Raw genomic sequence first — 26,271 nt, forward strand, 5'->3', positions numbered from 1 at the left:
ATGCATTGTTTGATTTTCGTAATTAAGCAAAAAGCTACATCGTGGGCCATCTGTGTTCTGTGTCCACCATACCAGAGGTATGGAAAAACGATTTCAGAGTTTTAAGTCCGAAGACAGACTGCTTTCCACTAAAGGGTAATTGAAGAATGCAGTAGGTTTCTGTGTCACAGATTACATTTTCACCTTTAGTGAACAGTGTGAGTGTGTGTGTTGCTGTTTTTTTTTTTAATAAAGCCACATCGAGTTATCTGCTGTGTCCACCGAGGTAATCGAATCCCTGATTTTAGCGTTTTAAATCCGTGGACCTACCGCTGCACTAGCGGAGGACTTGGTGAACAGTAAAAAAACAACAAAAATTGTAATATATTTATTAAAACTGATATTAAAATAATTATGTGTTTATAAAACTTACTGAAACAAAACTACTGCTTAAAGAATTAATATGAATTCCTAACAATTATTAAAATTGTTAAAAAAACAACAGATTGTATATGGATATGAACTAGCAACAATGTTTGCTTAAAAATATGAAAATTACTTCAGACAGAATGGCTCTTCTCTTCAAAAAAAGAAGTTGTTCTGATGAAACGTTCATCAAATTATTCTTTGTTGTACCTCATTTTTGCCGGGCTGTGAAACAAGGGTCTATAGTTTACACCTGGTTCAGTAACTGCTGCAACATCGCTCATTGGATCGTGGGTGCGTTATAAGAGTGACAGTTAAATACTACTGAAGTGGCTAAACAATTAAAATTGATGATGTTAATAACGTTGGAACATTTAGATCCACATATCAATTGCGTAACAAGCCACTCCTACCTCTAGGTCTAACGAAACAAGTACTCAAATTGTACACTTATTTAAATTAGTCAGATTTTAAAACGATGTAAAATACTTTTTTTGTCATTTATTCCAGAGTACTGATTTACAAATAAATGATCACTTCCTTACATAGTGTAAAAACTATGCAAGTTTTGTTTTATTATTTTATGGATTATTTTGATATGAAGAAAACGTGTTCCGTGTTATGAAAGAAGAGTATGATGCTATACGGATCTGAACTTTTTTGTAAGCCTTGGTTTGGAATACTGCACAGGATTCTTACAAGTTCAGTTATAAGAACACAGGAAACATATTACAACTCCAGGGTCATTCTAAAAACAATTAGTCCCAGTTATGTATTTAGTAAGAGTTATTACACAATTTGCAGTAATACTAATAGGCCTAAATTCATGATAAATAGAATAGTTTTACCTATACCATTACCTGCAGCTGTGTCTTTGCTTCGAAAGCCGAAGGTAAGGATAAAGCCACTCGTGAACTGTTTTATATATATTTATATATGTTTGTGTGGAAAATACAACATTCTTATAAATATGCGCGCTTATAAATAATTGAAAAATTGTACAAGTTTAGTTATACCTGTTTGAAATTGAAAGGAGGAAATAGGAGATCAGAACTGTGAAGGTTGGTTTATAGTTTCCAATATTATATATATTATTATAACACTAGAGGTAAAACAAAACAAAATGGTGAATGTTGGATGGTATATTTTATTAAAAGTTCGGTGTGGATGATGATATGAATCACAGTTTTTAGTGGTGACTATCATGTTGGTAACCAGCTTATTGAATCTTAATTTTGCTTTATAAACAGAATATCTTCAATGCTATGACTGCAGACATTTTCACTTTAATATGATACATTCATATAAAAGCCATAATTTTTACATTGTTTTATTACAGTTTTTCCAGTGTTATTGGCATGTGTACATGTATAATTAAAATGGTGTATTTTCATGTAATTATTTCAAAAGGGCTCTGCAGAGCTGGTTGGTCACTGGTATATCTTTGATGTAATACAGATAATTGTGTGATAAAGACATATTTCTCTGTATACAGTTTACTGTTCTCTTTATTTGTATAAAACACCAGTTTTTATTCATCTTATTAACATGAAAATAAAGAACAAGCCACATTTCCTTAATATCAGAATAAGTATTGATGATAAAGCAATTCTGTTGACTGACTTCTTTGCCTAACATACTTTAACCAGTCTATACTTATTCTCTTGTCTTAAAGGCAAAATAAGTTCCTTCTTCTCCACCTAAATTATATTAAACTGTTTCTAACAAAGTTCTTGCCATGAACATAAAACAATTTCTTCTAAGTAAACTTACTTTGAACAGTATTAAAGTAATTTAACTTTTATCCAAGTACAGCCTTACAATCCACTTAATGAAATGTGCACTAGCTTGACCTGTTGTTGACGGACTGTTAACTGTTATTCGAACTTTATTTTGTACATCTACACAAAATGTGGTAAGCTTTTCATAAAGAAATCAGATGTGTTACAACAAACATGATCCACAGATATGTCTTGTTTTTAAGATATGTCTGTGAATAGGCAGTATCTATCGTATCCAGATGTTACTAAGTCAGGCTCATGTTCATGTCATCACTAATACTATTTTTGTTCATAGTACAATTTGTGTATTGAAGTTGTGTAACTTCTAAAATACATATGTACAGTTTATATGTATTGTATCTGGTGTTTATTCTCTCTCTATTGTGGTATTTCACTAAATCATCAATGTAGATTAAAATAAATATTTGTAGCTCTTACATCGTAACAACATGTTGAATGGCACTTGGTAAAAGGTCATGACATATACACTTTGACCTGTACCTGGTCACACAGGGTTAACTGGCTTATCTGTTAATCCAGAAATATACTGGTCCTGTTTAATCCAGACATATCCAAATATTGTTTAATCCTTAATTGTATTACAATGTTTAAATCACAGGTTTGATTCACCTGTGTGGACTCGGCAGATAGCCCTAATGTTGTTTAATCCTTCATCTGGATGTATAATTATGTATATTCTGCTTAAACTGAATTTCATTTGGATATTTGATCAGGATTACTTAGTGATAGTATTTTAAGAACATCTATTGATTTATAACTTTAGATTTCTATTGGGATTATATTTATTATTTGTAGAAATGACTTTGTAAGTTTACATGTATAACCTTTTGTTGTTAATTATAATTAAACAAATGGCTGTACAAGGTGTTTAAGGTACTTTTGGAATTTCTGAACTCTCTTGAGTTGTTTTAATGTTAACTCAATGTTTAACTATTTTGTTATGTTAATATGTATTCTCACATAGTTTTATGTAATTTTTATGTGTCAATTACTTAACTTATCCTACACACCTGTAGATATAATTTTTTTTATAAGTTTTTTATGTGCCATTTGTCAGTTGCTTTCTGAAAATACAGATACACCAAATGTACAAAGAATATGAAAGTAGTTTTAAAACAATATTTTCTGTTAGTAAAACCATATTGAATATCCAAGAAGTTCTAAACTTTGGTAAAGCATCTTTAAACAGACTTTCCTAAACTTTTTTCATGACTTACGTAGAACTAATGGATTTGTAATTACTGGGACAATTTTTATAATTTTCCTTGAAAAGAGTTGTATTAGCTAACTCTCAGTAGTCTTACCTGCCCACTCTTCAAAACCCTTGGGGAAATGTTATTTGACCTGAAACTTATTTTTTTAAACTTTCCAATTTTTTTTAACCTGCTGGAAAACCACAGTGGCACAGCAGCACATCTGCAGACTTGCAACCCTAGAAACCAAGTTTTAATACCTGTCGTGGGCAAAGCATAGACAGCCCATTGTGTAGCATTTTACTTCAAAACAAGTAAAACATTAACCAGCTCAGAACTCATGTTCTTGTTTGATCTCATTTCTGTTTATCCTGTTTCAGATATATAATAGTGCTCAAATCTTAGAAAAAGTAAAATTTAATAACCCAGCCATCACATAATCATCATGTACTAACCTTTCTTTATCATACCTCAAGGGTCCTACCTCCATTTTAAAGTTTGTAAAAAAAAACCCTTACTGTTATTTTTTAAATTATCAGCCAACCTTTTTTCATACATCCTTCTTGATGTCATAATTTCATGTTTTATCAGTTTTTTTAAATCTACAATATTCCTAATCTTCTGTCATATCAGTCAATATAATGTTTTTTAAGTTTATGATGCTTTTCTTTAATGTTATTTCATAAACTCCGAGTGATCCAAACTGGTTATTTACTAACATTCACCATTTTTTTCTATAACAAATATATTTACTTTGAATATTTAAAATTTATCTTTAAACTGTTTTCACATGCAATCAGTGTTTTCAGATAATACAGCTGTCCAAATCACGACAGATTACTCTGGTGATATATCTTCAAATTTTCTTTTTTGAAATTTGTAACCAAAGTATCACTATTCCTTATCTCCATGTGTATCAGATCATCAAACTTGACAGTAATGATGAATTACATCCACATGTTTCTCACTTTCTACTCTCTGGATCATTTGTAGTTAACAATAAATATAAAATAACCTTGTTTTTAGAAGGTTATTTGAATAAGTGGTGAGGAAACCTATCTTAAAATGTTTCAAAAAAACCTTTTTACTATCATGGTTTGACTCTTAAGAGTTTCCCAATCTAAATGTCTGAAATTAAAATCAACAATAATTTTTATTTCGTTTACAACTGAAATCTTAATTTAATTATAAAGTTTCTCACTAATTTCATCAGTATCATCTGGTGGTCTGTAACAGATTCCCACTAAAAGCCTTTTAGGATTCAATGTCCTTGCTGTTATCTTTGACATCCTCATCTTCAACAAGATGTAACTCACATTGTGCATGTAAAGTAACTTGTACTCTACTCTATCCATATTAAATATTTCCATGTATTTCAAAGACATTTCTGTCATCAAAATCATCTACATTTAACTGTGTTTCAAGGTATTCTTATTATATCAAAATCCCACATCCCTACCAGTTCCCTAAAGTTGTCTATTTTATTTCATGTATCATTATAATAGACAACTTTAGGAAACTGGTAGGGATGTGGGATTTTGATATAATAAGAATACCTTGAATATTTCATGTATCATTATAATAGTAACAGTTAAGCCTATCTTTATATAACTACTTTGATACTGATTTCTTATGTTAAACTCTTCTGTCTCTTATTCTTTTTACATTTAGTTTTTCCTGGCCCTCACTGTTGTTTAGTCCTAGTCTAAAACTTCCCTTAAATCTAAGTTAATAGCTTTAGCAAAACAAGCCATCCTGTACCCTGTATAAATACAAACCATCCATTCCAGAAAGCTCCTTTCTTTTAGTAAATGGATCTTACAAGTCCAACCAGCCTACTGCTCATCCTTACATACCAATATAAACTTAGCATACAGTTAATTCTGGACAGTATTTATAATAAAATTAAGTTATGGTCTTTATCTTTAAATGCCTTTATCAACCACTTGTAATTTATCAATTAGCTCCTCTGACCTACCTTTCCCTACATCATCAGCCCCTATGCACTATAAAAACTACATCCTTCCTACTCTATCAGTACCTGAGTAGTGTAATGTCTTCTTATTTTATCCATGTATGGCATCACCACTTAATAATTCACGTGCTTCCCTTTAATAGTTCCTCATTAACAAAAGCCAACAGATAAAATTTGTTGTTCAACACAATAGTGTCTTTATAACTAAATTCACTTATTTTTACTTCTTTTTACAAAAATTACTATATCTAATTTTATTGTGTTTTTTTTTAAATGGAAGTGAAGCCTTTTCTGTAAGGGTGTGGTTCTTTGTGATATTTAAATAAAACCTCAAAGTTAAGTATAAAAAACAAAAGTATTGTTCCATGAGTTAAACCAAAATAATAAAATTAAAATGTAAGAAAAGTTCTAAAAAGAAGTTAAATAAAAAAATAAAATTGAAATTCATTTACATTGTATATGATTCAGTGTTGAAAGGACAGTTAGTTACAATTAAACTATTAAGCCTGGCCTTTAAAACAACCATATGATTTAACTCAGGTTTTTAATATCTTTTTGTCATCTTGTGTGTATTTATGTTGAGTTACTGACTTGTGAGAAACATTTATTGTGAATTTTAATATGTGTTAAATGTGAGAAACATGACATTCTGTAAATAAACATGAGCACGTATTCTTTAGTTGAATTGCAGGTAGGTGTTGTATCTGTAGCATATCTTTTATGTGTTCTGTATTTTAACCTAAAGTACATGATGTATTGTTAACGTATATTTTTGTTCTCCATGTTAACTTGATGTACATGTTGTATCTGTACCATATCTTTTGTGTTCTGTATTTTAACCTAAAGTACATGATTTATTGTTAACGTATCTTTTTGTTCTCCATGTTAACTTGATGTGTATGTTGTATCTGTAGCATATCTTTTATGTGTTCTGTATTTTAACCTAAAGTACATGATTTATTGTTAACGTATCTTTGTTCTCCATGTTAACTTGATGTGTATGTTGTATCTGTAGCATATCTTTTATGTGTTCTGTATTTTAAATTAAAGTACATGATTTATTTCTAAACATCTTTATATGTTCTGTGTTTTAATATATTTTTTTTCTGCCTGAATACAATAACAAGTCTAGGCATCAGCTAGTGTTTCTCATTTTGTTTTGCCATTTGTAAACATTGATGGGCAGTTTTGACTTTAATTAGCTTTAGTGTTAAAACCTAGTTTACTTAGCAAACAAATGCTCAAAAGTGTGTAAGCTGTTATGCGTTTTCAAAGTTTGTGACACTGTGACAACCTTGTTTTGGTTTACCACTTATAGGTTGAGAACCTTCAATCATGATGTAACTAATATTCAAGTCAACAACATTTAACCACATCAGTCCATTAGTGTACAAAAATACCAACTTGTACTCTCTTCGAACCTTAGTCAATAAACTTGAGTTTCTTTACTGTTACTTTTAAACAACTTTATATCACATTCATGAAACACTTCTAGTTTCACTAATACAAAAGTAAGACAAGTGTATTTTACTATGTTCAGAAGTTAAAGTGTTCAATACATTTTTGTTCTCATTGCTTCTCTCTCTAATAGGTAATTTGTGGAACATATCGATGGAGTACTTCATTGTGTTCTACTTGGGGTCAGTGGAGTAAGGTGAGAGAACTAGGGAATTCTTGTAGGAGACTCAGTACTGGAAGTGATCTACGAAAAGGAAAGAAGTCAACAGGGAAAGGAAAAGGAGTGAGGCTCTAATTTGATCTATTTGCTTATGTGTAATTATCTTACGTACGTGATGAGTTTCTGTTGTAATATCTCTTCAAGCTAAGGTACATGTTTGTATGTATGTTATATTATACATGGAAAATTAAAATTAGAGTATTTTTGAAAAGCCATTTATTTACATAAATATCTGTATTAAAGTACATGAAATGTTGTTAATATTTTACTTGTCAAAACTTGTAGGAATAAAGATTTTTCCTCAGATAGAGGTTTGACTGAATTAACATCTTTTATAGAGCTGCATTTGGATAAAAGGGAGGAACTAGTTTGTATAGTATATATCTATCAATACAGTAACAAGGTGGGCACATTGATTCATGTAAAATCACTTACCAAATAGCTATAGTTTTGTACTTTGTATATGTGGTAATTTGTTGTTAGCTTTAATCTTAATATTGAATGTGTGTTTATGTAGTACTTTATTAGCTTCCATCTTTATCTTGGATGTATGTGTTAGATTATTTTATTAGCTTCCATCTTTATCTTGGATGTGTGTGTTAGATAGTATTTTATTAGCTTCCATCTTTGTCTTGGATGTATGTGTTAGATAGTATTTTATTAGCTTCCATCTTCATGTTGAACTTATGTGTTTACGTAGTACTTTATTAGCTTTCATCTTCATATTGAACGTGTGTGTTATGTAGTACTTTATCAGCTTCCATCTTTATGTTGAACATGTGTGTTAGATAGTATTTTGTTAACACTATCTTTGTATCTTTCTTTCTGTCCTTAGAGACACTTGATGTGTAAGCAGTACAATATTTACTAGTTTTAATCTTCTCATGAAGTAATATCGATTTCTTTAAAAGGTACATTGTAAATGTAATATAATTCACAGAAGTTTTCATGGCTTCACCATAAATACATTCTTACAAATTATAAGTAAATACAAGAAATACCCTCAATGTCTGTCATGTAGTTCCAGATTGATATTTATTTGGAATTTAATTTTCATTTATAAAGATGTGTAGTAAGAAAGACTGTAACACCATTAAATAAACTTTTGGGTGAACTCCATTATGTATTTATTGAATGCAGTTTATGTGGCTAATTTATAAACTCTTCATCAGGTGAGAGACAATTTGAAATTTAATGTTATGTTAAATACATAACATGAAAAAATTAACCATGCCAGATCATTGGTTTAGTTTGAAAGAGTAACTACAATGGTAAAAATTGAAGTTATTTTTATTAAACTGAGCACAACAAGAAGGGAACTGATGGAAAATGTTTACTCTAAAATAGTGAATTATGGACTAAAACTTGGCTTGAATTGTGTCTGTGGTGGAATGTACATCAAAAGTGAGATTCTGTTCTTTGTGTTGTGTCTCAGTTACTTATATAGATTGTGTGTGATGGATATCTAAAAAAGATGCAGTTGAAATGTCAGTTCTGTTGTCAATCTTAACACCTAAATAAGTCCCCCCTCCAACTCTTATTTTGTCACAAAAAAATAATCTGAGAGATTTCAGCCTCTCCTGATATGACATCCCTACCTTCCCAGGCACAATTGTAGTAACCTTTCTCTGTACCCTTTCCAATAATTCAGTGTCTTTTCTAAAGTAAGGAATCCAAGATTGAACAAAATATTCAAAATGTGTTCTAACCAATGACCTGTACAATAATATTATAACTTCTGTAGACTTTTTTTATATATTTCTGTAGTTACAACACAAATTCTTATTTATTCTACCACTAGTAACCGTACACTGCTTGGATGTCGTAAGAGACTAATCAACCACTACATCAAAATCCTTTTCTTTTGTAACTGTAGAAGTTCATCACATCTAAATTATACTTACCAGCAGAAATGCTACTCTATGGGTGGCTCTTTGTGCAAACAAGTACAAAACATAGTATTAATACCTAATTGTAAAAACAGTCGTGAACAGTTTCAAAAAAAAGTTTTTTTTTTCTAGGAAGTACTGCATGAGAAAAGTTTTCTGATTATATAAATATATATACATGTAGTGAAATTAAATAATTTATATCTAAATGAAGTGAAATGAATAAACCAAATCATGAGGAAGGACTGCATTAAAAACATCCTAACTTCTGATTAATTATATTATAGCTATAAAATATTCAAGACATAAACTAAAGCACATTAACATGAAATTATTTTAATTGTTTAATAAAAGTTTTAAAATACACTGCACATTTTTTTTAAAAAACTGGATCCTAGGATACAAGCTACAATGTTGGATTACAAAATGTATCCTAAGTTATGGAGGTGACAATGGAAGTAGGACCCACATTGTGGTGGGGATACACCATCTATCAGTTTTAATTTCCAGTTTGCTAGTCTCGCATAAGAAAATTAGAAGAGCAAGATGTGGGTGTTGAAGCCCACAATATCCTATGTCTATATCACCTTTCACTCTCTGCAGAAAGTTGTGAAAAGGTGACTACTCTCTCAAGTTGAAATAAGAAAAATATGAAAAATGAAAAATATATACATAATAAAAATAAGGTACTATCATTTATGGGTAATTAAGATAAAACTTACCTCTTAAAGTTAACATTCCTGTCCTCAGTATGGTAGAGGCACTAATTAATACGACATCAGTAAAGTGATAGTTTACTGTGACTGTCGTGCTTTTGTATGCAGCTTAAGGTGTACATCCACAAAAAGTGGCAAGTTCTTATATAAACTTATTTTTAACTAAAAATGTTTAGTAATTTTTAATAGAATTTCTCTGATTTTATACACTTTGTATTTATTATAGAACAATTTAATAATTTTATTGAAATTTCTTTATTAAATCCATATTAATTTTTGTATCAGTGTATCAACATTACTATTAAAATATTGTAATTTATTACAGATTTTATATCTGAATATTGTATTAATAATGTTGATTTACTGATAATCAGTTAATAATAATTGCATATGAAATAAAATCCACAAATAATTAAATTTATAAGTAATAAAACACAGTTTTAAACTATTTGGAAGTTATTTAAATAAGATTCAAAGTACTTACAACAACTTTTTATAATAATCTTGTTTTGACAATGGCAAAACCAAGATGTTTTCCATAATGTAAAAAATTCTTATTTCTGTACTGAAGTGGTTTGTTGTGACACAGTGGTACGTCTGCAGATTTACACCATTAGAAACTGGGTTTCGATACCTGTAGTGGGCAGGCACAGACAGCCCATTGTGTAGCATTTGCTTAATTCCAAATAAACAAACAAACAAAAATCATTGTATCATATATTGTGTGTGAAATGTTTCATCTCTGAATTCTTTTTCATATGGTTATTTGTGTTCTAGTTTATATGCTTTTATTTTTCTGTTTAGCCCATCACATGGAAAAGTCTTTTGGTGACCTTTGGTATAGGAGGAATTTTTTTACTGGGAATGCAGTATGTAAAACAGGAAAAAGAACTGGGTGAGTAATAAGGTGTTATCGAAAACTAGCCTAACATCTGAAAACTGTGAAAAAAGTGTCTTTCAGTACTCTCTTTGACATGTGAAAACTGTGTAAAATGTCTTTGAAAACTCTCTTTGACATGTGAAAACTGTAAAAAATGTCTTTCAGCACTCTCTTTGACATGTGAAAACTGTAAAAAATGTCTTTCAGCACTCTCTTTGACATGTGAAAACTGTAAAAAATGTCTTTCAGGACTCTCTTTGACATTTGAAAACTGTAAAAAATGTCTTTCAGGACTCTCTTTGACATGTGAAAACTGTAAAAAATGTCTTTCAGGACTCTCTTTGACATGTGAAAACTGTAAAAAATGTCTTTCAGGACTCTCTTTGACATGTGAAAACTGTGTAAAATGTCTTTGAAAACTCTCTTTGACATGTGAAAACTGTAAAAAATGTCTTTCAGCACTCTCTTTGACATGTGAAAACTGTAAAAAATGTCTTTCAGCACTCTCTTTGACATTTGAAAACTGTAAAAAATGTCTTTCAGGACTCTCTTTGACATGTGAAAACTGTAAAAAATGTCTTTCAGGGCTCTCTTTGACATTTGAAAACTGTAAAAAATGTCTTTCAGCACTCTCTTTGACATGTGAAAACTGTAAAAAATGTCTTTCAGCCCTCTCTTTGACATGTGAAAACTGTAAAAAATGTCTTTCAGCCCTCTCTTTGACATGTGAAAACTGTAAAAAATGTCTTTCAGCCCTCTCTTTGACATGTGAAAACTGTAAAAAATGTCTTTCAGGACTCTCTTTGACATGTGAAAACTGTAAAAAATGTCTTTCACGACTCTCTTTGACACCTGAAACTAAAATATTTTTCAGGACTTTCTTGATACCTGAAAACTATAAAAATATGTCTCAGAAGTGCTGATGTCCAAAAACTGTAAAATAAATGGAGTCAGCTGACTGATTAATCTTGAACTAAGGCACACATTGCATCTTTAGAAGGTGAAGTGATCTGGTGTTGCACTTTGACAGGTTGATAGCTTTTAGTCCATTTAATCCTGAATACCAAGCAGATTTTTTACGTGTAATATCATTTTTATTTATTAAAACAACATTGAAGCTGTTTAACATGTTAACAAATAGTGCAACTGCATTTTGATGAAATATGAAAATTGATAGATATATATATGAAGTGATAGTGAGGATAAGAAAAACATGGCCACTGGCATTTCAACCAAATTATGGTTATCAGTATCACTGATAGTCATAGTACTGAAAATTGACCATTGAAGTCATTACACTTATCTTTATTGACCAAATGTAAAGATGCAAGATAAAACATGTTAACTTAGTATGGCTCTTTAAACATTTAGCAGAGTATGAAGTGTTGATTAAACAATTTTTAAAAATGGATGATGTTATATTGTCAAAGTTGTTAAACACCACAGTCTGTGTATCATGTTAGCAAGAAACGGATTTGACATTAATTTTGAAACTTGTGTGCGTATACAATGCACGCATGTTTATTTTTTGCATATATATGTTTAATATTTCTATAAATAAATAAATATATAATTTTTTTTCTGTGTGTGTGTGTGTGCAAAAATGAACTAATCACGAACTTGATATAAAAATTAAAGCCTCACATGACAATATTAAGGTCGTTCATTTGCAGTTATGCGTTTCATGCTTCACTGACCACACTGCATTATAAAATGGTTGGAAAATACAGAATGTTACTATATTCGATTGTGGATGAGAACGTCATCAGAGTCACGAGATTTGTAAAGTTTTCATAAAATTATTCATACCACTATTTTAGAGGAATTTCATTTAATTCTGGCTTGTATTTATGGATAAAATGTTTCTCCATAGTTTTTCTAGTTTGCTCAAAGTCTTTTTCAACCTCATAGAATGGTATTACACTGAATTTCGGGTGTTTTTCTTTTGCACATTGGTCTAAATGTTTACTCAGTTTGATTTTGTCACAATTATGGGTGATTTATCTGTTGTCTGTGGATAGTCATTCTGTTCTTTAATTGGTCCCCAGTCTGCTCAATATAATCCAATCCATAACCTGCACATTTTATACAACATATTAGATGTGGTGAGTATTCCTGTATGTGATGAGGTGGCCTTCCAGGGAAGGTTCTGTTGTTTCAACTTACCTCCTCTGGGATCTTCAATCCACCAAAGTGTTTACTGTGTGTGGTGACCAGTGAAGGGGAGGAGAGTATCCTAGTGGTTGAGGGGTCCAACCCTAACACACCGCTTTGGCCTTGAATTCCTGTAGATGGGCAGCCTTTGGTTGGCCTCCCCTAAGTCAATCGGCTGTTCCACTTGGGCTAGGGTCAACTAAGTACCAGTGTTGGATGTTCTCAACAGGTGTTGTGAACATTGTATCTGATGCTGGTGTTTAGGTATAGTACTCATGAAATCGTGGCATTGCTGCAGTGTCCTTGTGTGGCATTGTAGTGGGTCTCCTCATAGGGCTCCATGGTGGGTGGGTTCAATGGGCACTGAAATATTTATGTTTTTAGTATGGATTCTCCAAATAAAAATTTAAATAAAATAGTGAAAAAACAGTCCATAGAAAAACAACCACATCTTGAAGATTCTAAGCAGCAATCTTCAACACCTGTAACACCTGTTGTACTTCATTTTCTTACACTACATTCTCTTTCAGACAAACCTTTAAGGCAGATGTCTCCTTTTTTCATTCAGAAGGGTCTTGCTGGCTCTCCAAAGTTAGTAGAGAAGCTTTGATCTGGTGACATATTGGTGGAAACATCCACATCTCAACACAGTGAACTCCTCTTGCATTCAAAGGTAATTGGGGATATATCTATTGAGGTTACACCTCATGCTACTTTGAATTCATCACAAGGAGGTGTTGTTGAAGGGGTATTTGAAAAACATCCCCAAGTCAGAGATTCTTGCTGGTTTCTCCACCCAAGGAGTTTCTGCAATGAGACATATTTCCACTTGCAAAGATGGAATTATGATGCTAACCAATGTCCTCATTCTGACATTTACATCACCATGTCTACCTGCCACCACCAAGGCAAGTTATCTTAATTGCAGAGTACAGCCATACATTCCAAACCCTCGAAAGCTGCTGTCTACCTCTTCATCTTGGATGTATGCTGCTGCACTTAGTTCCACTACTACAGTGATCCTAAAATAATTGTTCTCAAACTAAATGAAAAGTCTTTTGACCTCCATGGTTAAAAAAGTTGAATAAACTTCAACAACCATCTCTTTCCCTAACATACATTCTAGCAAATCCCAAGATCCACTTACTTTGATTCCAGGTACAGGCATTTTTTTGGATACATCTTCTTCTCCCACTCCAAGCTGCAAAATGATAATTCGTTCATATCCTCAGTCACTGGAATCCTCTTCCAACAGCAAAGACCTGCCCAATTGACTGAGGGCAGGATCCATGGAGGTCGATAGACTTCCCTCAAATAAAGACTGTATAGAAAAAAGACGTGGTAGTAAACAGAAGGGTTCTCCACCCAATTCACCTACATATAAGTAAAAATGGCCACCTTAATAAAATGGAACTGTCAAGGTTTATGTTCTAATCTGGAAGACATCAAAACACTGATTGCTTTCTACCATCCTGTATGTCTCTCCTTACAGGAACATTTTCTGAAACCTGCCAATACAGTCATCTTTTGGCAGTTTTCTTTGTACAGGAATGACAAGCTGTGTGATGAATGAGTGCATGGAGGGGTGGCACTGTTGGTTGATCAGCATGTGCCCACCCTGTCTTTGCCACTCGATACACCCTTGGGGGTTGGAGCCATTTGTGTTTCCTTAGGTCATACCATCACTGTTTGTTCTCTCTACCTGTTGTCTGGAGAGACCTATGATTAGTCAGACCTTGATGCTGTCATTGAACAGTTGTCGTCTCCCATTTTAATCCTGGGGGACTTTAATGGACATCATCCCCTCTAGGGAAGTGCTGATATTGATAGAAGGGGTCGCTCTGTAGAACGTATTCTCTCTGATCAATACTGGTTTTTCTACTTATTTTCATGCTCCTAGTCAGTCCTTTACTGCTGTAGATCTCTCAATTTGCTCCCTTCACAATTCTCCCACTTTTCATAGAGGGTTGACAGTGATTATTTTCCTATAATTTTGAGAGAGACTAGCCATGGTGGATGCAACCTGACCTGCGTGCTCTGGTGGAAGCTGGATAAAGTAAACTTTATTGCTTTCACAGAACTTGATCCTGCCATCATCTGTAAGCAGTAACTGACTGTATAATACAGGCTCAATGTATTCGTAAAACCTAAACATGTTTCCCTTGATATCCTTGTCCGTGGTGGAATCCTGCCTGCCACATGGCACAGAAGGCTCAAAAAATGGGCCTGGGATACTTTTCATAGGTATCCCACACTCTTGCACAGCATTGCTTTCCAGCAGGCCCATGCACATGCTCAGTGGGTAAGATGTCAAAGCTAGAAGGAATCTTGGATTAAGCTCACAACCACCATATCCTCTACCACCTGTTCCAGAGTCATATGGGACAAGATTTAAAAGGCCAGTGGGAAATATGATTTTGTCCCCCTCTCGATCTTGCTATTTGATGGTCAGGAAGTAGCTGATACCTGAAGCGTTGCTGATACTCTACGTGAAAGCTTTTGCTGGGTTCGTAGCATTTCTGCTTCTTCCTCCACCTTCTTAGCTATCAAGATTTGGGTAGAGTGATCACCTCTTTCCTTTTGAGCTGATTCTCTCTGTGACTATAATTGTCCATTTAGACTAGTGGAACTCAAACTGGCCCTTCATTGGTCTGGCAGTATATTGGTTGGCCCTGATGATGTACATTATGAAATGCATTGCCATTCATCTTCTGCTTCTCTTGCTATTCTTGTAATTGTTTTTAGTCAGATCTGGCAGGAGAATGTTTTTTCCTTATGTCTGGCACCAGGCTATTGTTCTACCTTTCTCTAAGTCTGGGAAGGATACCCAGATTCCTTCAAACTACCATCCAATTGCTTTGATGAGCTGTCTGTGTAAGACCTTAAAGAGGATGGTTAATGCTTGTCTTGTTTGGTTCCTGAAATCAAACAATCTCCTCTCTTCCACCCAGCATGGGTTCAAATGACAGCAATACACCATGGACCACCTGATTCAACTTGAAACGTCAATCAGAGAAGCCTTTCTCAAATGACATCTTCTATCAATATTCTTTGACACTGAGAAAGCCTAGAATAGAACGTGGAGGTATTTTGAGAGACCTCCACATATATGGGTTACATGGCCATTTGTCCATGTTTTTTAAACATTTTTAAATAGACAGGCGATTCCAAGTTTGTCTTGGTTTAACACTTTCTCGTTTTTTTCTACAGGAATTTGGAACCCCTCAGGGCTGTGTTTTGAGTGTCACACTTTTCTGTATAAAGATTAATGCCATCACTGAACAACTCCCTCTTACTGTTGCAAACGGGCTTTACGTAGACGACTTTCACATTTCGTGTCAGTCATCAATCATGAGGTATATTATATATGTAAAAATGGCTGATTTGGGTTGAGAACATTTTTATGTAGAGGAGTGAACAATGTTTCAACCTTCTTTAGTCATCGTCAGGTTCACAAAGAAAGAAAGAGGTAACTGATCGATAGCTGACCACGTGTTTGAAGGGGGTTGTGTAACTGAGTGTAGGAATGTATAGGGTGTGCTTACTTAGATGTTTGATTATATTTTTTAATATAGGTATGAAGGTGTTCCTTTGTATTGGTTTACTTTGGGCTTCAGTTGTTGTATAAGTAAGGCTTCTGTAATTCTGTGTTTGTTTATTTAGTATTTGGGTGTTTTCTATGATTATGTTGTATTTATTTGATTTGCAGTGTTCAAAAACATGTGAAGGTGACTTTTTGTGTTCTTTGAATCTGGTTTCCATTTTTCTATTTATTTCTCCAATATAGATGTCGTGGCAGTTATCACATTGTATTTTATAAATAATGTTGGTGGGGCATTTCTCAACCCAAACCAGCCATTTTAACATATAACATTTTCTCTACAGGTGGGTTTTCTCTTCATCACTGATTATTATTTCATGAGGTATATTGAGCGGCAGGTAGAGACTGCCCTCAATCATTTACTGAAGTGAACCACAACAAATGGCTTTAACTTCTCTCTCTCTCTAAAACTGTTTGCATGCACTTTCTCTCCAACAGGTATTCATTTTGATCGTGAACTCTGTATCAGTGAAGTTGTGCTGCCTGTGGTCTTTGAGACAAAGTTCTTGGAGCTTATCTTTGACTGTAAGCTGACCTTTATACCACACATCAAGCAGCTACAGGTCAAATGTACAAGAGCACTGAACATCCTCTGTGTTCTCTCTTCCACCACTTGGGGAGCAGATCAGTGTTCTATGCTAAATTTACGATTGCTATTATTCCATCGAAACTTGACTATGGATCACTGGTCTATGGCTTTGCCAGAACCTTGGCCTTAAAGATGCTGGATCACATTCATCATTAAGGACTTCGGCTCTGCACCTGGGCTTTCCGAACTTCTCTAGTTTAGAGCTAATGCACTTTCATGAACCTTCTTTACACCTGACACCGTTTGCAACTGTCTTTACTTTATGCTTCAAAACTTCGTTCCTTACCAAAGCATCCCATCTGGGATTGTGTTTTCCTACCTCTGTGGGCCATACATTTTCAGAACAAACGATCTGCCATTGTCCCTTTTGGCTTTTGTATCCAGGTGCAGTTGGAAGAATTGGGTCTGTTCTTGGATGATATTACTGTATCCACTGGTCAGCCCATCCCACCATGATTTCTTACAATTCTCAAATGTGACCTATCTTTAAGACATGTGAGAAAAGCAGACACTCCTGATAGAAAAAACTGTCCGTTATTCACTGAACATTTTTCGAACCATCCTTCCATTTTTTTTACACAAATGGCTCAAAATCAGGTGACTATGTGGGCTTTGCTGTGGTTTGGTGGTTGTGGGGAGAATCCCATCTACAGCTTCTGTGTTCACTGCTGAACTGTATGCCATTTCTCTTGCTCTGGATCACATAGAAGCTAAGCAGTACTCAAACTGCACTATTTATACTGACTCGCTTTGTTCTCTACTGGCTCTGGAATCATTTCACATTAGTTCACACCCTGTTCTTACCGATATTCAAAACTGACTGGCCCATTTCTCTTTAACATCTACTTCTATCCAGTTTTTCTGGATACCAGGCCACGTTGGTATTTGCGGGAATGAGCTCGCTGACACCGTAGCTAAATCTATCTACTCTGGCACTATCACCACTGTGCCTGTTCCATACATGGACTATGGTTCTGTATTAAAGGCTCGGCTCCATGCCAGCTGGCAGTGTACTTGGAGTGAGCAAAATGAAAACAAGCTTTTCCAAATAAAACCCTATACTTTGGCCATCTTTTATTCCATAAGGATTGGAAAGAGGAAGTTGTTCTAACTGGACTACGCATTGGTCACAGTTTTTTAACTCATCATTTTTTTTTTTTTATCTAGAACTGATGCACCAATGTGTAGTCTGGGCAACACTCAGGTCACAATAAGTCGCATTTTACTGTCTTGCAGTCGTTAAGACTCTCAACGACGGCACCATTTTAAATATGTTCTGTCCCAGTGTTTGTCCATAACATTAGACAGTGTTATTGATGATGGTGACACTGTCCACATTGAAGATGTTTTTAGTTTTTTTTTAAAGGCTATTAATCTTTTTAATGCTATTTAAGTTTTTAATTTATATATTCGACCTTTTTTAATGTGATTCTCTTTTAAGAATCACAGTCCATCTAGTTCGATTTGAAATTAGAAAATGACCGTAAAGTCAAATAAGTCTTAACCAGGACTGGAAAGGTCAACTTCAGGTGACTAACGTTGGTTTTTGTACTTGCATGTTAGTCTTCCTGGTGAGTTATGATAATTACAATTATGCTACAGAAAGTCCTTTACAACTTGTATGACTGTAGTTTTTCTCTTACTGCTGTAGACCAAATGTAAACATTGGTTTTTATGCATTTACGTTTTTTTTCAAACTTTGTTTTGTTTTACCTTAATTTCCTTTTATGAATTCTACTAAATTTACTTTAATTTCAACTTTTTACCAAATGTTTGGTGCAGATAGCCAAGTTGCTTTGTGCCATAAAATGCCAAACCAACTAATCAACCAATCATTCACATAAAGTAGTGTCAAATTAAACAAACCTTTATGTACAGTAAGGTGTTCATCCATGTAAAGTAGTGCCAAATTAAACAAACCTTTATGTGCAGTCAGGTGTTCATCCACGTAAAGTAGTGCCAAATTAAACAAACCTTTATGTGCAGTCAGGTGTTCATCCATGTAAAGTAGTGCCAAATTAAACAAACCTTTATGTGCAGTCAGGTGTTCATCCATGTAAAGTAGTGCCAAATTAAACAAACCTTTATGTGCAGTCAGGTGTTCATCCATGTAAAGTAGTGACAAATTGTTTAAATGATCTCATTCAAAACTAAAATAGTTATCAGAAACTTTTAGTAAAACGTCTTTAATCTTTATTTCTTTATATTTGTTGCAGAATATTTAAATTATTTTATTTAGTTTGTTTATTGAATACATTAACTGTTAATTTTTGTTTCAGTATTTCAACATTAATTATAAAATATTACAAAATCTAAATAATTATGAAGTTATAATGTTTATAACTGAAGGTTATGGTACATAAGAAGAGGATAAACCATATATGGAAAACAAAAAATATTTTCTTTTATCAAAAAATATTTGTAGTGATATCATTCAATTATTTTAATATTTAAATCTAAATAATGTGCTTCTAATGTGGCTAGGCTGTAAATATTTTTGTTAAAGAAATATAGTTTACCCATTTTTAATTGTAATATGCCATACTTAAATGTTGTTTTATTTTTATTTCAGCTTGTTTTTGTTTATAATAAACTAACGTTAGTCAGAGGTTTGGATTTGCTGTTTTTAATGCAGTTTTTCCTTTTGATTATGTTTTATTTTACTTTACGTAACTGTTCAGTATCAATGTTCTCTCTGTATACCTGTTTAATATTTGTATGTATGTGTATACATACATATACACATGTTTAATATTTGTATATGTGTGTGTGTGTACGTGTTTAATATTTGTATGTATGTGTATACATACATATACATATGTTTAATATTTGTATATTAAACATATGTATTGTACGTGTTTAATATTTGTACATATTGTGTGTGTACGTGTTTAATATTTGTATCTGTGTGTGTGTGTACGTGTTTAATATTTGTATCTGTGTGTGTGTGTGCACGTGTTTAATATTTGTATCTGTGTGTGTGTGTGCACGTGTTTAATATTTGTATCTGTGTGTGTGTGCACGTGTTTAATATTTGTATCTGTGTGTGTGCACGTGTTTAATATTTGTATCTGTGTGTGTGTGCGCAACGCGGTTTAATATTTGTATCTGTGTGTGTGTGTGCACGTGTTTAATATTTGTATCTGTGTGTGTGTGTGTGCACGTGTTTAATATTTGTATCTGTGTGTGTGTGTGCACGTGTTTAATATTTGTATCTGTGTGTGTGTGTGCACGTGTTTAATATTTGTATCTGTGTGTGTGTGTGCACGTGTTTAATATTTGTATCTGTGTGTGTGTGCACGTGTTTAATATTTGTATCTGTGTGTGTGTGCACGTGTTTAATATTTGTATCTGTGTGTGTGCACGTGTTTAATATTTGTATCTGTGTGTGTGTGCACGTGTTTAATATTTGTATCTGTGTGTGTGTTTAATATTTGTATCTGTGTGTGTGTAACGCGTGTTTAATATTTGTATCCTGTGCGTGCGTTACGCGTGTTTAATATTTGTATCTGTGTGTGTGTACGCGTGTTTAATATTTGTATCTGTGTGTGTGTGCACGTGTTTAATATTTGTATCTGTGTGTGTGCACGTGTTTAATATTTGTATCTGTGTGTGTGTGTACGTGTTTAATATTTGTATCTGTGTGTGTGTACGTGTTTAATATTTGTATCTGTGTGTGTGTGTACGTGTTTAATATCTGTGTGTGTGTACGTGTTTAATATCTGTGTGTGTGTGTACGTGTTTAATATCTGTGTGTGTGTGTGCGTGTTTAATATCTGTGTGTGTGCACGTGTTTAATATCCTGTGTGTGTGTGTACGTGTTTAATATCTGTGTGTGTGTGTGTACGTGTTTAATATCTGTGTGTGTGTGTACGTGTTTAATATCTGTCTGTGTGTGTGTGTACGTGTTTAATATCTGTGTGTGTGTGCGTGTTTAATATCTGTGTGTGTGTGTACGTGTTTAATATCTGTGTGTGTGTGTGTACGTGTTTAATATCTGTGTGTGTGTGTGTACGTGTTTAATATTTGTGTGTGTGTGTGTGTGTACGTGTTTAATATTTTTGTATCTGTGTGTGTGTGTGTACATATTATAATGATAAATATTTTAACTTGTAGCTCGTATCCTAGGATCTTTTAAAAAATCTGCAGTATATGTTGTTTAATGTGTTTTGTTTGTGGTTTAAAAGTTAATGATTATAATATAATTAATCAGATGTTTGGATTTGCTGTTTTTAATATGGGGTTTTGTTTACTTATTTGGCTTCATTTGGATGTAATTATTTAAGTTCACTATATATATATTTAATATTTGTGTGTGTGTCTTTTAATATTTGAAATTTGAGTATTGACCTTTTACAGTTATATTGTTTGGAATACACTGTTTACTGTTTACATTGCATATAAACAGATTTCATAAGATCATTCTTTCTTTAGCAATTGCCAAAGAACGAAAGAGAGCATTAGGGAAAGCTTCCATTGGAGGAAGTTTTGACTTAATTGATTCAAAAGGTCAGCCTTGCTCTAGTCAAGACTTCTTTGGTGAATGGGTTCTTCTTTATTTTGGCTTTACACACTGTCCAGACATATGTCCAGATGAAATTGAGAAGATGGTTGAAGTTGTGGATATTTTAGGTGAGTCAGTTTCACACTGATTTAGTTTCTGTGATGAAACTGTATCTTACTGTTCAGAAAGTGTATGTATGAATATTGCATATGTATAATTCTTGGACAACAAGGGACCTGTTGGTACATCTCGTCTACTGAAATAAGCTATGAAATAAATATAAAACATTAAAACCAAACCTGTATGATTCAATTATTTATAAAACCTTTCTTAAATTAATTGTATCAACCATTGCTGAAGGCAACATGTACTAGAGGTCAATGACCCTATCACATATGAAGATGACTCTTACTCTGTGTAATTTATATTTTTGTTCTTTATAGCATTAAATATAAAAATGATTCATTAACACTATTAATTATCATACCAATGTTAAACATCTCAGATAAATCCCTGCAATTCTTCTGTTTTCAGTATAACCTCTCCATGAATGATATGACAATCTTTCTATCCTAGTCGCTATCCCAGTAGTCATATTTGGAATTTGTTTTCAACATCTCAGTGACCTTCTTAATGTAAGGAGTCCAATATTGAATATCTTACTCTAGATATTGCATAATCATTGACCTATATAATGTCATTATAACCTTTGTAGACCCTTTAAACAATGACAAACTCCATCAGATCAACCTCATAACCAGTTGTACTTGTTACAATTTATATGCTGCTAACTTCTAATATACTAAATGTATCTTCACAAAGTTTTGGTAGACTTTAGTAAACATTACAAGGATTTTGTGCACAAACAAACAGTTTTTTTAGTAAAGTGTGTTTTAATACTTTAAACTGCCAGGGCAAAAGTGTTAAGGGATGATTTAATCGTATGGTATAACACTAGTGGGAACATAGATGTTTCATTAGCACTAGTTAATTATAAATTATGGAAGTTAATAAAAATGTGATGTTAAGTTTGGTATGTTAATGCTTTACTGATGAACATAAACCTTGTGTGATTAGCCGTCAATAGATACATTTCTAATAATGTTAATTTTCAGAGATTTTTATTCTTCTACACTCCACACATCAAATAACTATTTGATAATCCTTTGTTACTACTTCCCCCTAACAGTAATGAATCATGGCCTTGGTAGCTGACTTATTGTATAGTTTTTTATTGTTTCAATTAATGTTTTAAGAAACGTTTTTACATACTCTAGTTACCTTTTTATGTGTTTCATTTAGAATGTTGTTTAGTGAAAGTGGTAATAACATATGTAACAAACCTGTGACAAAACTTTGTTTCTACAATGTTTTTAAACATACAGAAAAGCAAGAAAACGTATCGAAGATTGTACCAGTTTTCATCACAGTTGATCCTGAGAGAGATAATGTAGAAGCAGTTGCGTCCTATACAAGAGGTAATAAGAATTGACAGTTAGCTCTCGTTGTATTTGTTTTAGATTTACAACTGAACTGTTAGAAACATTTTGAAGACGTAATAGCTGACTACAGTAAATGTCTCACATATTTTGCATTTGTACAACGTTCCTTGATTCCAAGTTTCACTCGGATGTGAAGAGCAGTTATTCCATACAAGCAGTCACAGATTCACTCTGGTCTCTAATTTGATCAATAAACACAAATGTGCACATTACTTAAGTTTCTAGCAGAGACAAAATATAAACATTAAATGGTAACAGTGTCAAAATTTACTTCAACTCTCAGAACACCAAAAAGATTCAAAAGCTTACCTGACAATGAATGATAATCAACTTATAATTTATTTACAAACTCTCTAACATACATAGTATTTTCAAAATGTTTCTCTGAGGATTCCAGCTACAAAAAGTAATCTTAGTGGCCTAATTTGGTGGAAGAATTATCTAAACACTATCTTCACCATTCATGATACCTATTGACCAAACTAGTAATAAACAGATTCATTATAATAACACAGAACTTACTTCAAACTTCAAGGTATTATAAGGAAGTTAAAACATGAAGAATATTAATAAACGTGGCTTTAAATACAAGATGTAAGATAGTGTTAAAACTTGCCACTTGTTGGATGGAAAACTATTCTTCAATTAAAGAACAAGTAGAATAGGTTTAGACAGAAGTTGGAAATAAACATCACAACAGTTGAGGACATAACGAATTAAAATGGTGACATTGAAATACAATAACTCCACATGCTGCATTTTCTGTCACCAAGAATAATAACATAGTTGTAATACAATAGGTACCATGGCAACACTACATCACCAGTATTTTACATGTATTATGGTGGTGTTTTAGAAATATATACAAATAGTAAAAATAAACAGGAGACAAATGAGCTAATCTCTCTAAATAGACAAAAGGTATGATAACACAAAGCACTATAAAAATATAACACATGAACAGACTGAAGTTTGTGATAACACTACTATCTTAAAAGTATAACACATGGACAGGGATGGTACTAGTCACCACACTACACATGTACACATTGTAAAGTGAACAAGATGAAATGTTAACTAACACTGTAATTCACTTCACTACATATGTATACATTCTAAAGCTATTTTACAGCCATATTATATTATTCTAGTCCTCAAATTAATTTGACCTTGATGAGGTTACTTGTGTTACTGGGCACAAGGTTTGGAGACAGGAAAAAGTATTTAAAAAAATATACCTTAAGTGATATATGGTTTATTAAGTGTTAGCACTTTGTTTAGTAAAATTACAGAAGTAACTGATTTTAAAGAGTTGTCGATGAAAACTTCCATCTGGTATGTTTGTCAAGCATGAAAGAGATAGTAAACAGTGGGAGATAGCCATCCTCCCATTTTATATCCAAACATCATGATATATGTGAATAGTTTTAATTTATGTGGTATTTCAATACTTCCCCATCTGTCTTTGATATAGTTATTTTATTCGTGTTGTGTTTCTTTTATTGCCTAATGGGGGGGGATCTCCATCACAATAACACATTTTAGTAAAGTTTAAAAATATTTATTTCATAACTGTTAGACCAGTGCATGTAGTCTTATAAGCCTAATATTCGAAAATAATGAAAACTAGTTTTAAGAATTTGATATGGAGTTACAGAAAGTATTTAAACTGACATACAGTAATTTTTTAGGTTGGTCATTGAATTCAAATTTAATTTTTCTTATTTCAACTGTTTACTGTGGGTACTTAATGGTAACATTTCTTTTCAGTAATGTTACTTTCATACGTTTTTGACTCGCGATACTTTTCAATAATCGCAAACTCAGGTTTATACTGTTTAGTAACTATATATTTATTGAATGTGTAAGTGTCAGTTAGTATATTAGTTTCTGTATTTCTTCAGAATTTTCACCCAAGTTGATTGGATTGACTGGCAGTAAGGAACAAATTCAGAAGGCTACTAAAGCATTCCGAGTTTACTTTAGTGCAGGTCCAAGGGATGATGACAATGATTACATTGTAAGTGTATCTAATTAAGATATTCTGTTGTTAATATCTAAATAAGCAGGTATCAGAAATGTAACATAGTTCTTATGACCATCAATAAGCTGGAGGAGTCCTACATAAGTTGGTGCTACAGAACATGTTTGTTTTACATTCCTGTAATTCTCTATGGCAGAAGTCCCCATCACTCTCTGTGGCAGCCATGCTTGTGTTGATCACGTCCAGTGTGAAATAAAAGTAAGATGTTTATCATTAAAAATTTATTAATCTTGTCCTCCTACTGGTTCATTGTACAAAGACAGTGTTGGGTGGAGAAAGTTGTGGACCATTGCTGTAACTTGATGTTAGAGCTGTTATAAATGTAGAAGATACTTGTCCCATTCGATTCTTGTCAATAGGTGAGTGACAAGGTTAAGTACTTACAGCACTACAATGGTTTTGATTCCCAGAAAGCCTATTGGATAGTTTAAAATACATTATATATTTAATAATGTTGTCTCTTGTTAATAAACTGATAGTGTGTAAGAGTGGTGCCTTTAGTAAGTAAATAAAATAGAGTAACAGCAATTGTTAATATTATGTTTTTAGTATAATTATATTTGTAAAAGTAATATCTTATGAGAAACTGTTACACTGAAACTCATCTGTTATACACTAACTTCAATAGTTTGTAATATTTCTTGCTTACAGGTTGATCACACCATCATCATTTATCTGCTTGACCCCGGAGGGTCAATTTGTCGATTACTATGGACAGAATAGAACAGCAGAAGAGATCGCTAGTAGTATCCAGTTGAACATGTTCAAATATGAAAAGATGAATAAAAAAGGGATGGTTTTAACATGTAACATGGTTTTGATTATAATGTTGTCATTCACTGCTAACATGTTTCTTCAAACTTTGAAGGTTTTTTGATAAAAGGAAATCTCGTATAATTACGTTAAGCAACTGTCTGTAAAAGTTAAAGTGGGTCACACATATTGTCTTTATTAAACAGTTGGATATAGATTGCTATTTCTCGAGACCTGGGTGCACTTGAACTAGCCAAACGGTTGCTGGTAGTGGTTAAGTAAACACATATAATTCCACTTGAATATTCTGAAGTGTATGTCAATAAATGTAATTTTGTTGTCTTATAGATGTGTTGTAATGTATTTAAACCTGAATTATTAACATAAAATGGGTTTTAATTTTGTGAAAACTTGTATCAGTATGAACAAATAGTAAAGGTTTAACAAAGCTGTGTCTGTATACTTACTGTGATACAGAATAAGTGTCTTTGTACTAAATTAAGATATATTAGTTTATTTGTAATGACTTAATACTGTCAACAACTGTAGTAAACCAGTAGCTATTAAAGTTCTTTTTACAGGTTTA

At 32.8% G+C, this 26,271-nt stretch overlaps 1 pseudogene across 1 annotated transcript; it reads left to right on the forward strand.

Annotated features, from left to right (window-relative positions):
* Positions 1-608: 608 nt before the first annotated feature.
* Positions 609-26,137, forward strand: LOC143234811 (protein SCO1 homolog, mitochondrial-like; annotated as a pseudogene). Its single transcript, XR_013018809.1, has 7 exons — positions 609-1,297; positions 6,967-7,116; positions 10,463-10,553; positions 21,317-21,514; positions 22,772-22,864; positions 24,793-24,908; positions 25,584-26,137. The product of XR_013018809.1 is annotated as a protein SCO1 homolog, mitochondrial-like (transcript).
* Positions 26,138-26,271: the final 134 nt, after the last annotated feature.

This window comes from Tachypleus tridentatus, chromosome 12, assembly GCF_004210375.1.
Source record: "Tachypleus tridentatus isolate NWPU-2018 chromosome 12, ASM421037v1, whole genome shotgun sequence".
In the NCBI taxonomy this organism is placed as follows: domain Eukaryota; kingdom Metazoa; phylum Arthropoda; class Merostomata; order Xiphosura; family Limulidae; genus Tachypleus; species Tachypleus tridentatus.